Source organism: Aquarana catesbeiana, linkage group LG05 (genome assembly GCF_042186555.1).
Source record: "Aquarana catesbeiana isolate 2022-GZ linkage group LG05, ASM4218655v1, whole genome shotgun sequence".
NCBI lineage: Eukaryota > Metazoa > Chordata > Amphibia > Anura > Ranidae > Aquarana > Aquarana catesbeiana.
Window position 1 is genome coordinate 45240165 of NC_133328.1, and position 13772 is coordinate 45253936.

Genomic DNA, 13772 nt, shown 5'->3' on the forward strand with positions numbered 1-13772 from the left:
TCACTTAGAGAAGATGCGGTGACTGTTCCTGGGGACACCTGCAGGGTCGGGCTTCACAGCACTGCCACCTGGTTAGCAGCCACTGTTGGGACTGGCATAGAGTGCAGTGTTCCATGTGGAAACACCTGGAGTACTGCTTGGGAGTGGTAAAGTGCTGTTGCCTGGGATGCCATGATTTCTTGTGATGCCATGATATGACTGTACCTGTCTTTACCCAGTTTAGCTTCTCCACATACCAGATCTCCACACTGTACCCCGTCACCTTCACGGTGACCACTACATGACCGCAACTACTTCCATACACAGCCTATGTGAGAGCTGAGGCTCTCCGTCACTTGTGGGTGCTATCCTCATCACCGCGACCTGCTATAAGTGCAAGGGGTACTGCAAGCTCCAGAAATTCTAAGATACGGGGGCAGATGCCCTTGTGCCATTGATCTTAGTTCCTGAGCCATTTGACATAGGTCCTTGTCAATCATCTGATGGCTTTGATTATCTACCCCCTTGCATACATAGGCACCTCACATCCGCAATGGACTAGAGCTCCACCGCTGGTTCCACGATGTGGGTTGATAGTACTGTATACAGCACAGCAGTATCTATTTTCATTCCCCAGTTTATTGCTGGTTCGTTGATATCTCCCAGTGCTCGAGCCTCCAAGGGGCCAACACACGGCAGTACCACCTTGTTGTTATTATTGTTATTCGGCATTGGCTGTTGTGGTACCCCATGTGTCAGTATACTTGGTGTCCGGATGACTCTGTTTTATGTTTTTTTGTCATTGTTTGTCCCATGTCAGTATGCCTGTCATGCCATGTTTAGGGGTTCTAGGTGTTCCCCATCTAGGTGTTTGTGTAATTAGACCCCTGACTTCAGGTGGTCCACACCAAGATCCTTATTCACCTACCAGCCAATTCCCTCGGATTATATACTGGGAGGAAATAGAGGTTGCCAACAAGAGGAGCCACTGGTGTATGTGGAGATGCAGGGGCCATCTTCTGCAACTCACGCCCCACAAATGTATAGGGGATGTAGCTTTATATGATTTTAGGTGCATCGTATATGATCTAATAAAGGAATTTATGGTTTCCATGTTATATTTTGCCAATTAATTATTTGCAACATAATTCAACTTTTTATAATTTTTTCTTAGATTTGTAAGTTGAGACACACACAGGTTTATTAGTGCTGTTGCTTTTAAAGTTAATTGACCTTATGCGCATGTAAAGCACCCATCTATTCAAAATTTCAAAAATAGGGGTGCCGCAATATTCCTAATAATGTCACTTTTATACTACATGCATGAGTTAGATTGCAGCGAGCGGGCATCGCCTGTAAAGATTTGCAAGCCCAATTGACAATAAAAACCTGGTTTGCGACTTTACTGCCTCAATCGCACCTCCCATGCATGCAAAAAGAATGCAGTACACATATACATCTCTCCACCCAACATAGGCAAATCAGCATGTCTTTATTGGACATGTATAAAAACATAACACATTAAGTTAAAAACACACTGGAATGCCAAACACTTTTTTATATAAAATGGTAGTAAAGTTTGCATGTTATGAGTTTGTACAAAGTTCCAGGGGGTTATAGTTCCATATATACAGTATATATCCAAGGAAGTCCACTAATTTTTTTAGCACATGCATAATTTGTTTCCCATATATGACCATACTACTGGCTGCAGTTGCTTTGCTTATGATAACAGGCACTGTGGTCCAGAGGAGGACACTTGAAATGTCCGCTAAGGTGAACCTATACAGAATAGTCACCTGTATGTTATTGGGAATGTGTGAAAGGCAACCGTCATCACATCTCCCTTGCACTTCAACATATGCCAGTCCACAAAGTGGGGAAACCAAATTCAAATTTAACTGACTGAGTCCATCCAATATCCTAAAAGTTGCCTGCAATATACTGTCCAATGAAATTGTGGCGCAATATGTATAGAGAATACATATCCATCTTGACATTGGCATCCGGAAATGAGGCTGGGCATACGGCAAAGACACCGTCTTCCCAGTTTCGCCAGCTCAGATCTGGTGCATCAGAGGCAAATGGCACCCATCTGGTTTGAAGCCACTTAATATCAGTCACATTTTTGGGGGAAATTTTTTTAATATTTTGTAATGGGTAATCTTGTTTTTGATGGGGGGGGGGGGGGTTCTTAGGACCAAAAGTATGAACCCTTTGGGGTTATTTATCCCCCCTTACAAAAGAAAGTAAATTTGTGCTACTTTACAAAACTATAATTTTTTGTATTCATTTTGTTAAGATTTAGTTTTGCACTTAAAAGAGGATGTTTTTGGAGAAGAATTACCAGTAAACATGCAGAAGACAAAGCTGGGATGGCATCTGATGGAACTGTCCCAGAAACGTTTCACAGTAAATAAATAACTGTCCACATTAACAACATAAACATGAAAACACATGTGTTTATCTTTCTGTGGTCAGGGCAGATCTGACTCAACTAGAGAAGAGAACCCAAAATTCCTCCATGTTTTGGCTATAAGATGGGAGGTGCTGGGCTCTCAGGGTCTCTGGTTTCTGTGTCTTCTCTTAATTAATCTGTAGACTGTCCTTAGAACACTTTTTATACTTTTTTTTTTCTTTCAGCCCTCAATTCATTCCACAGCTGTGGTCTTTTTTGTGTTCTCATTGGCACTAGTGAAGGCTTCTGCATGAACATTGGTCATGATGACCTTTCCATATGTTCCCTAGACAGAGCAAAACGTGTTTGCACCTGGGGCCACATGTTGATGACATTCCCACTCAACTCCCAATTAGTGGTTAGTAAATGATGCTTTATGTTATAGCCATAAGTATCTTAACGCTAAAGAATAAGCGTACCTTCCAGATAAAAATAAAAATAAAAGAAGAATTACAGGAATTTTTTTTCCCCATGCGGTGGGGTTATGTCCACACTTCATGGGCTAACTGCTTGTTTTTGTCTTGGAGTGAGGAGAGTGGATATATACTTTCCTAATCCACCAATCCTTCGAGCCCAAGACCAGTTCCTACCGCTCCTGACACCCCCCCCCCCCCACAAGCTAGTGGTGCGGTGGACTGTTCCTGACATCAGCACGCCCATAAACTGGCCCTGAATGTGAGGACGGTAGGAAAAGCCCACTGCTGGATGTGGGGGAGAGATGTTTGCCAGAGGAGCCAAGAATCGGGTAAGTATTGCCTTTTGGTGCACCACTGGACAAAACAAGCAATTAACCCATGCAGAGTAAAGATAATTAATATCAATAAAATAATGTTTAAAATTGTCATACAAATATATGTTTGAAATCAAACCTTTTTTGGCAATAACGTGACATGAGCATTTTTTTTTGCCAGTCACAGCTTGTGTCACACCCCTCTAGCAGTTGTCTTAGAATAACAGGGAGGTGAAGCCTCCATCAATTGAAATGTAATATCTGGCCCCCATTGTGTTTAGCTAGTTAGCGGGCATTGAGGAGGAGAGAGGGAGTGGGCTGTCATTTACCACCGTGTATACACTCACATGTGTGACTCTATAGTCACATGGGCTGCTTAGATGTGATAGAGAAGAAATGCTCAGGGTAGAAATTCACTGAAAACTGAGCATGTGCAGAGCTGCAAACACTGCTCTGAAAAATTCCCAGCTGCAATAGGGACATGGACAGGAGGGGGACAGCAGGATCAACCAGGTTTTTGCAGAATACAGGAAACGAATCCCATAGTGACTAGGTGAGTATTTATTCACAGTTTTGAATGATGTGGGTTTAAGCACGCATTACGTTAGCCACACATGCACAGATTTCTGTCAGTCAGCCTGTGGACTGAATGAGAGGAATCAAATAGATTCTTCCATCCATGCTAAAATGTGTGTATGAAGGAATTTCTCCTGCTGGCTATTGTGTTCGGCAGCCACAGCACCCGCGGCTGTCTGAATACCTCAACTGTGATTGCATCTGATTGGGTACAGTAGTTGCTTTTTGGCTGACAATTTTTTCACCTGGCTCCTTCAATTTTTCTATTGAAGTTTTTTGGGTGATACCAAGAGGGCCACCCACCGCTCAAATTATGGCCGATTGAGCAGTAATTGGTTGAAATTTAAGAAGTGCATGGCCAGATTTACTTCTAGCGTGTGACATTATAATTGAACCAACAAAACACAATGTGCCTTGACACGATTAAAAAAAAAGCAAGTTTTGTACTTGGCAAGAGTGACCCTTCAATACGTGACTGCAGAATAAAGTGCATCTCCCCTGAGGGCCAAGTCTTTTCTCAGACATCAGTAAGAACACATGCCGATTCAAGCACTGCTCACACAACGCGGCTATTCTCTACCCAGATGACAAAGTGCCTGCGACTCTTTAATGTTTGTTATATACAGTATTATTATGGACAGAGTCCAACTCTCGCATCACTCATTGATCCCAAGGGGCGGTCTTGCAAAATTATGACCGCTTAAAAACGCATCAACTTCATGACATTTGATACAACTGGTAACAGTTCTTAAGCTGTTTTTGCCTGTACGGAATGCGTTCTATTTATTTCAGATGAAGATGGGCGCTGGCCAATATCTGCTTTATATATTAGTAGATACTGCAGGGTTACAACATTGCGTTCTTAAGACAACCCCTGCCCCAACACGTGAAGGAAAGACTAGTGGGACAAACAAATTTTTAAAGTGAAAGCAGTTGTGTAATCAGTCCACATCTACTCTGGTGCGCTGTATGGCTAAATTTGTGGACATGATCCCCATGATTAAGCCCCGTGGGCAGGGTGAAATGCACCAGTACGTGTGGCCTGGACGGAGCCCAGGCTGAGGGGGTTTTGTTTGTGTTGTGTGGCTTTTTGGGACTTTCCTTTTCCTCTCAAGTGTATGGACCATTGACCATCACACCTATTTGCAAATGTATGTGGGCACTCCTCCCAGGGCCAGGACAAGGGGTGGGCAAGAGGTGTGGCTGCCCTGGGCACTATGGTATCATGTGAGGTGGGGTGCGCCACAGGCAGAATGGGGGGGGTGGATTTGTTTTGGAAGCGGGTATTTGGGGTTTGGAAGGGGGTAAGTATTGTTTTAGAAAGGGAAATTTGGGGGGGTGCAAAGAGTGGTCATCTAGGGGAATTTGTGTTTTGAGGGGAAGAAGATTTGTGCTAGAAGGGGGGATTTGGGGGGAGTGTTTGGTTGGGGGAGGGATTTACAGTGGGGGGGGGCGGAGATGTGTACTAGGAGAGGAAGTTTTAGGGGTAGAGGATTTGTGCTAAGAAGGATGAATTTTTGTTTGGGATGGGGGCAAATATTTGTGCTGAGAAGTGGGATTTCATCAGTGGATTGGATTTGTACTGGGCGGAGGGGGGATTTATGCTTAGGGGGTAAGGATGCAGATTGGTGCTCAGTGTTTCTGTGGGGGAATTTTGCTGATACATAATGCTCAAACATTTTGGGAGGGAGGGGCGGCGGGCAGTTTGGCATGTTCGCCCTAGGCTCTAGATGACCCTGTCCTGGCACTGACCCCTCCAAATCATTGAGTTTAGGTGTTTTCATTGAAGGGTACTGTCAGTGCTGTAGCATACAATTGGGAACTTCTGGACTTGGGATAACAGTTTGGAGAAGGCTTAATTGTCTGTGCCCCTGTGTACAAAGCCAGCTCCATAAAGGCATTATATGTTGAGTTTGGTGTAGAAGAACCTGCCTGTCCTTTAGGGCTGGTTTTCACTGGTGTTAAGCAGGCCATAGACGGGTAGTTTTTTGTTCAGCCAGCTAACAGATTTCTCCATCCATACAAGCAAGGTGAATGGAGGAATACCTCCCCACTGGGACCTTGTATTCTGGCAGCGGGACTCTTCACTGTCAGAGTTTGCTGATCAGTGGCTGCAGCTGCTGAACGACAAAAGTTTTCCAACTTTTGTTGGGCATGAATGGCCACACACTGATTAAAATTTGGCCGGTCCCTGCTAAACTGGTCTTTTTTTTAATGCAGTGAAATAGGCGGTACTGCCCACTGAGCGTGTGATAAAGGATCATTTTTGCAAAGCATTACGGCCTCGGCATGTGTACACCCTTGTCCACTGCCTTTGTAGCTTAGAGGGGAGGGGTTGGAAACTAGTAAAAATGCAGCACAACTGTGTGTTTTTTCTACACCCTCCCCCCCCCAACTACACATGTAAGCAAATTCTTACAGACACCTGTATTCTCAACAGGTTCCAGTCCTGTGACTGCTTGCAGGCAGAAAATACGGTCAATACTTAATTTAAAGCCACATATGATTCAGTTAAGCTACCGGCATGTCTTTGGAGTGTGGGAGGAAACCGGAGTACCCAAGGAAACCAATGCAGGCACAGGGAGAGCATGCAAACTTTAGTCAGATAGTGTTGCTAGGCTGAAGTGCTAACCACTTGGCCACTGTGCACATTAGGAGAGTAGGGAACATAGACACTGCCCAGCATTGGGTGTGTTCAGGGATTCCGCTCCAAAGCAGGGGGTTCTTAGATGGGCAGTTTATTAGAAAATGGAGCCAGGTGGTCTAGTACACTACAACAGTGCCTGGATGAAAAACTGAAGCACTAAGTGGGATAGGACTATGTGCTTTGAACATACACTGTATGGCCAAAGGAGCATTGATGACCCACCTAAATGATTAAGTTCATATATTCCAGTGAAGAGTACTGTTAGTGCTACAGCATACACTTTATAAATTTTTTGCATTTTCAACCATTTGATTACAACTTGGGAGACTTTCTGTCCCAGCACACAGCCCAAGTCAGGATTGAGCCCGCATGTGTGCCCCCGTAGCAAGCAGCTTGCAATGGGGGCACAAAAGGAAGAGCCAAGAGTGCCGGCAGAGACCTGAGAAGAGGAGGGTCGGGCCTCTCTGTGCAAAACCACTGCACAGAGCAGGTAAGTATAACATGTTTATTTTAAAAAATTTACCTTTACAAACTCTTTAGACCACTTTCACACTGGGGCAGTTTTCAGGTGCTTTAGCGCTGGAAAATACCTCTGCTATGTGCCTGAAAACCGCCTCCCATTCATTCAAGTGTGACTTTTCACACTGGGGCGGTGCGCTTGGGGGACGTTCCGAAAAGTCCTGCAAGCAGCATCTTTGCAGCTGTTTGAGAGCACTGTATTTAGTGCTCCCAAAATGCCCTGCCCGGTGGAATGAATGGGCAGCGCTTCCGAAGCGAAGCAACATGGGAGTTTTTAACCCCTTCCTTGGGGTTAGCGGCTGAAAAGCACAGCTTAAACAGCTCTAAAGCGCTGCCAAAATGAGCAGCGCTAACACGGCCATGGCCCCAGTGTGAAGGACAAAGGAATGCCCACAAGTCTTGTGAGCACTGCTCTTTGTGTGTGGTCAGCCATATTTTGCTACACAGATGTAATTTGGATGTGTAGACTCCACAATTTTGCCAGAGCTGCTCTGAAGCTTAGTGGTGGTGTTGCTGTTTCATTTTTTTTTTTCAAGGGTTATAAATTCAACTTATTTTACCAACTACACAATAGGATGATATGATGTGCATTCAGGGATATGGCGTATGTGAAAGACTGTGGGAATGATTCTTTGTTTGGCATGATGGTCACCTGCGGGAAATAGAAGTATGCGTCTAGGAATGTTAAAATGATTCCTCTTGTAAGATTCTGCCAGAGCGTTTTAGGCGGTTTTACTGTGATTTATTACAAAACAAACTTTATTCCAACATCAAAATAATGTTTACATTTTTCGAATCCATATATACTGTTCTGGAAATTTTATAGATGGGCAACTCCTATCCTCATATTGATTAGTGGTTCCAAATTAATAACTACTGCAGTAGGGAACAGACACAAAAGATACACTCCGCATCTTTCCAAATAACTCTTCTGTTTTATTTGTCGCAATTGAAGCTTTTATACACATGATTAGGTAGATATCACATAATATTACAATTGTACTTTTATGGTAACAAGGGGTGTAACATAGGCAGGCTAATTCTAATCAGGACTCTAATGCCGCGTACACACGGTCGGACTTTTCGTCTACAAAAGTCCAACGGACGCTGACGGACTAAAGCTGGCTGGTAATCCGATCGTGTGTGGGCTTCTCCGGACTTTCAACGGACTTTTTTAGCCTAAAATCCGACGGACTTTAGATTTGAAGCATGCTTCAAATCTTTACGTCGTAAGTACGACGGACCCCGAAGTCCGCTCGTCTGTATGCTAGTCCGACGGACAAAAACCCATGCTAGGGCAGCTATTGGCTACCGGCTATGAACTTCCTTATTTTAGTCCGGTGTACGTCATCACGTACGAATCCGTCGGACTTTTGTGTGGTCGTGTGTAGGCAAGTCCGTTCGTTAGAAAGTCTGCTGCAAGTCCGCTGAAAGTCCGCCGGAAGTCTGTCGGACAGGCTGTCGGACTTTTGTAGACGAAAAGTCCGACCGTGTGTACGCGGCATTAGGAATGCAAACATGTAATCAAAACATTCTTCGTACCATGTGCACAGTGAGGGCAGTGTGCAATACATACAAAATAGAATGCAATTATATACAGAGCTTACAAATCTCCTTTACAATATAAAGATACTCTCCAGATAGTATGGAAACCTGTGCCTTAAAGTGGACCTGAACTCAAAAAGTGAAAATTTGTTGTACTAAAGAGAACATCTAGAAATTTTAATTGTGTCTAAAGCTGGCTATACAGTGCCTTGAAAAGGTATTCATACCCCTTGAAATTTTTCCACATTTTGTCATGTTACAACCAAAAATGTAAATGTTTTTGATTGGGATTTTATGTGCTAGACCAACACAAATTGGCACATAATTGTGAAGTGGGAAGAAAATGATAAATGGTTTTCGAATTTTTTTTTACAAATGTGAAAAGTGCGGCGTACAATTGTATTCAGCCCCCTTTACTCTGATACTTCTAACTAAAATTTAGTGGAACCAATTGCCTTCAGAAGTCACTTAATTTGTAAATAAACCCACCTGTGTGTAATTGAATCTCAGTATAAATACAGCTGTTCTGCGAAGCCTTCAGAGGTTTGTTAGAGAACCTTAGTGAACAAACAGCATCATGAAGGCCAAGGGACACAGCAAACAGGTCAGGGATAAAGTTGTGGAGAAGGGTAAAGCAGGGTGAGGTTATAAAAAAAACGAAAAATATCCTAAGCTTTAAACATCTCACGGAGCACTGTTCAATCCATCATCCGAAAATGGAAAGAGTTTTGCACAACCTCAAACCTACCAAGACCTAGCCGTCCACCTAAACTGACAGGCTGGGCAAGGAGAGCATTAATGAAAGAAGCAGCCAAGAGGCCCATGGTAACTCTGGAGGAGCCGCAGAGATTCACAGCTCAGGTGGGAGAATCTGTCCACAGGGCAACTATTAGTTTTTCAAATCGGCCTTAATGGAAGAGTGGCAAGAAGAAAGCCATTGTTGAAGGAAATCCATAAGAAGTCCCCTTTGCAGTTTGCGAGAAGCCATGTGGGGGACACAGCAAACATGTCGAAGAAAGGTGCGCTAGTCAGATGAGACCAAAATTGAAATTTGTGGCCTAAAAGCAAAACGCTATTTGTGGTGGAAAACTAACACTGCACATCACCCTGAACACACCATTCCCACCGTGAAACGTGGTGGTGGCAGCATCATGTTGTGGGGATGCTTTTCTTCAGCAGGGACAGGAAAGCTGGTCAGAGTTGACGGGAAGGTGGATGGAGCCAAATACAGGGCAGTCTTAGAAGAAAACCTGTAATGCCCCAAACACACGATCAGAAATTCCATTGGAAAAAACTTGGATGGTTTTTCCGATGGAATTCCGCTCAAGCTTGCCTTGCACACATACGGTCACACAAAAGTTCTCTGAACTTTCGACCGTCAAGAACGCGGTGACGTACAACACTACGAGGAGCCGAGAAAATGAAGTTCAAGGCTTCCGAGCATGCGTCGAATTGTTTTCGAGCATGCAAGATTTTTTGCGCGTCCGAATTGCATACATACGAACGCATTTTCAGATAGGAATTTTTTCCGACCGAAAAATAGAGAACCTGCTCTCAATCTTTTGCTGGCTGGAATTCCAGCAAAAGTCCGATGGAGCATACACACGGTCGGAATTTCTGAACAAAAGCTCACATCCGACTTTTGCTGACAGAATTTCTGATCGTGTGTATGGGGCATTAGTGTCTGCAAAAGACTTGAGACTGGGGTGAAGGTTCACCTTCCAGCAGGATAACGACCCTTAATATACAGCCAGACTTACAATGGAATGGTTTGGATCAAATAATTTTCATGTGTTAGAATGGCTCAGTCAAAGTCCAGACCTATGTTAACCTGTTTATCGTTTTCCTTTCACTTCACAGCCACTTTGTGTTGGTCTATCACATAAAATCCCAATAAAATACATTTACATTTTTGGTTGTAACATGACAAAATGTGGAATAATTTCAAGGGATATGAATACTTTTTCAAGGCACTGTACATGGATCAAAATTTGGTTGGTACAGCAGGGATTGGTCGAAATTTGATCCAAGTTGTGGTGGAAGGAATGAAAATCAAATCATCTATGGGCTGCTTAAGTCATTCATTGAACGATTTACCTTCTGTCTTCAATTCCTCCTAAAAATAGCAGTGCAAGTCTTGCCTAGACCCTCCTGTTGTCTCAGTTGTATATCTGAAGTGTGAGGTCATTGAAGGCACTGTTGCCTTTGATTGCTTGTCTCAAGGGATTTGGAGTGAGATTGGGTTGTGTGTTACGCTGGCCATACATTGATCGCAATTCAGCAGGTTCAGTAGGGACCGGCTGAGCTTAGATCCATCTATGGGCAGGCTGATTGTACCCAAGTCAATCAACTAGCCAGTCAGATTTGTTTTTTTTTACTTGTGATTACTGCTGGTGGCTATAGACGCTAGCATTAACCATTGTGTTCTGCCGGGAAGGCCCCCTGCACCCCCACACTGGCAGAACACTGTGTTGATGGGGGAATTGAGCGATTTTTTTTTTTCTTTCCTTCCACATGTGGTGAAAGGGAAGGAAATCAAATCCTCTATGGCAGGGGTCTCCAAACTATGGCCCTCCAGTTGTTCAGGAACTACAATTCCCATCATGCCTAGTCATGTCTGTGAATCTCAGAGTTTTACAATGCCTCTTGGGACATGTAGTTCCGCAACAGCTGAAGGGCTGTAGTTTGGAGATCCGTGCTCTATGGGCTGCTTAACTGACTGTTTTCCTGCTGGAGAGGAAGCTGTAAATGAGAACCTGCAGTAGTCATTAGATCAGAAGTCATCAGGTGGAGAGCAGCTCTAATATGAGCAATGAAAGCCCTGCTTCTACCAAGTTGTGTTTTATTAAGGACCAGTCTTAATATTGTAATGCATTAGCGTGTTATGACATGCATTGTACACCAAAAAATGAGTGTTGTATTCTGGCAGGAAGCACCCTGCAGCACCTCACCTTTTACAAATATTTGTCTCATCTTGCTCTTTTATAGTATTTCTACTTGCTGAAGGTCTCAATACACGGGAACATTATACGTTTTCAGAAAAGCTCCACCTTTTAATTGTTAAAAAGCCAAGTGGGATTCTTGCATCAACACAGGTTGAAGGAAATAAAATTGGTTTATTTATGGCCTGCTTTAGACATTACCTAGCAATGTATGCACTTGGTATGCAAATATATTTATTTAATATGCTAGGTCCACTTTAATCTTCCCACGCCATTCTTCTAAACTCTAACCCTAGATTTACCCCTAATAGTTAGATCATCCTGCTGATATCTTACCCAAACTAATCCCCAACACTTCTATAATCCTTTCTGCACTTTTCTGCTCCAAAATAGAATAGTCGGACGTGGCAATTACACATCAATCTTCCAGTAAAGTACACTTTCACTTTTATGACCACTTAGCTCCGCAGTCCTGTCCACCCCACAGTCCCAGCAGTTATTTGGAGGAAATCCAGAGAGAGTACAGCACTAAGGTCTTCTCTTTGATGAGTTGGCTTTCCCTAACCTCCCTGGTTGTCTGTTCTTTATATTCTCTGTCCTTTCACCCCCCCCCCCGGCCTATAAATTATTGTACTCTGTATGGATTAGCTCATTTAGAAGGACAGAAAAATTTGAGTACTGTCCGTGATACTTTTTTTATTTGCACTAACATACAATTTTTCAGGACAAGCTTTCGGGGTATGTCCCCTTCTTCAGGGTCCAAGCAGTACTGATTCACACATTTTTAAGCAGAATGTTAAAGTAAAAAAAAAAAAAGAGAAAAACAAACGCATACAAATCAATGGTAATAAAGATAGAAGGAAATCTGTATACCCCTCTGCTATATTATATTCTTGGGTGCTGGACATTGCCATACGGATTTGTGAGGTTTTTGGGAAGAGTGTATTAATCCTATGTACAAGCATGTCAGATTTTATTTGCCTTTTGAGATGTTTTTCCCCTAGTAACTTTTAAAGGGTAAATGTGTATATACTATTAGATTGTAAGCTTTCAGGAGCAGGGCCCTCCTAACTCTCTTATTAAATTGTATTGTTTCCCTTTATATTGTAAAGCACCGTGTGAACTGTTGGTGCTATATAAATCCTGTAAAATAATAATTCAATTTTTGGATAATGTAATCACTTAAATACCAGTTTATTTCCACATCCTGTTTGCTGGATTTGGGTCTGCCCACTTTTTTCATTTTTTTTTTTATACTTTTTATTGAGTTTAAATGTTTTTTCTTACACATATACAAACAAAACACAACACAAATACCTATACAGAACAAAAAAATAAAAATAAATACATTTAAAATTAGTTTAAATAGATAAATTTACAATAACAATAATTTTGTTCTGGTATATAGCAATCATTGCTGAGAAATGTTTAACGTTACAGAACAATTACTAATTCAATTACGCTCCGCACCATAGACCCAACATAGTGGTGCAACACTTTGGACAGAACCAAAAAAGAGCTTCCACACTAGTGGAATACTATATATGGGGAGGATAACCAAGAAGACCAGATTTTATCAAAGTTATTCAGACAACCCCTGGGCTTATAAATAAATCACTCTCTATCCAGCACACCATTTACCGCCGTGCACCACTGAACACAAGTTGGTGAGTTAGAAGATAGCCAATAATGAGAAATCAGCTTATGGGCAGGAATTAACAAACAAGTCAATTAAAATTTTCTGAAAAAATAATGGCCTCTGGAAATATTCCCAACAGGGTCAGGAGTCAATTGGATTGAAAAAAGTTCAGATAAAATTCAAAATATATTTCCAATACGGAAATAGTTTAGGACAATGCCATAATATCAATTAACGTGCCCGTATGTAAGTTACGAGGGCAATTAGATGAAGGTTGACAACCCCAAGAATTGCATTTTTATATTAATCATACAGGACTTTGTAGTTGTAGACAATACAACTACCTTCAAGTGATTGAACTTTTTGGGATGAATTGAAATGCGGATTGTAAGCCTGGTCGTCTCATCCAGAATGGCACAAAAGCTTTGCTGTGAACACCATAAGTGCACATTCAAATAACTCTGCCAACTCTGTTTGCAGCCCTTGCCATGCTAATTCTTGGGGGGGGTGTATGTATATGTAAGTGTGTGTATACATATCCCCCACACACATAATATGTGCTTTCAACCTTGTGGTAACAGACTGGGGAAGGTGCTTTTCTGTTCCACTATGACTGTATCCCTGTGTACATAAAGGCGTGGTTTGAGGAGTTTGGTGTGGAGGAACTTGAGTGGTCTCCACAGAACATTGACCTCAACCCTTTTTGGGATGAATTGAAATGCCAATTGTGAACCAGG

General features: G+C 42.6%; 1 protein-coding gene across 1 annotated transcript in view; it reads left to right on the forward strand.

Moving 5' to 3' along the window:
• The window catches only part of MINDY3 (MINDY lysine 48 deubiquitinase 3), a 224468-nt gene that overhangs the window by 155856 nt on the left and 54840 nt on the right, over window positions 1-13772 (forward strand). The window lies entirely within an intron of this gene.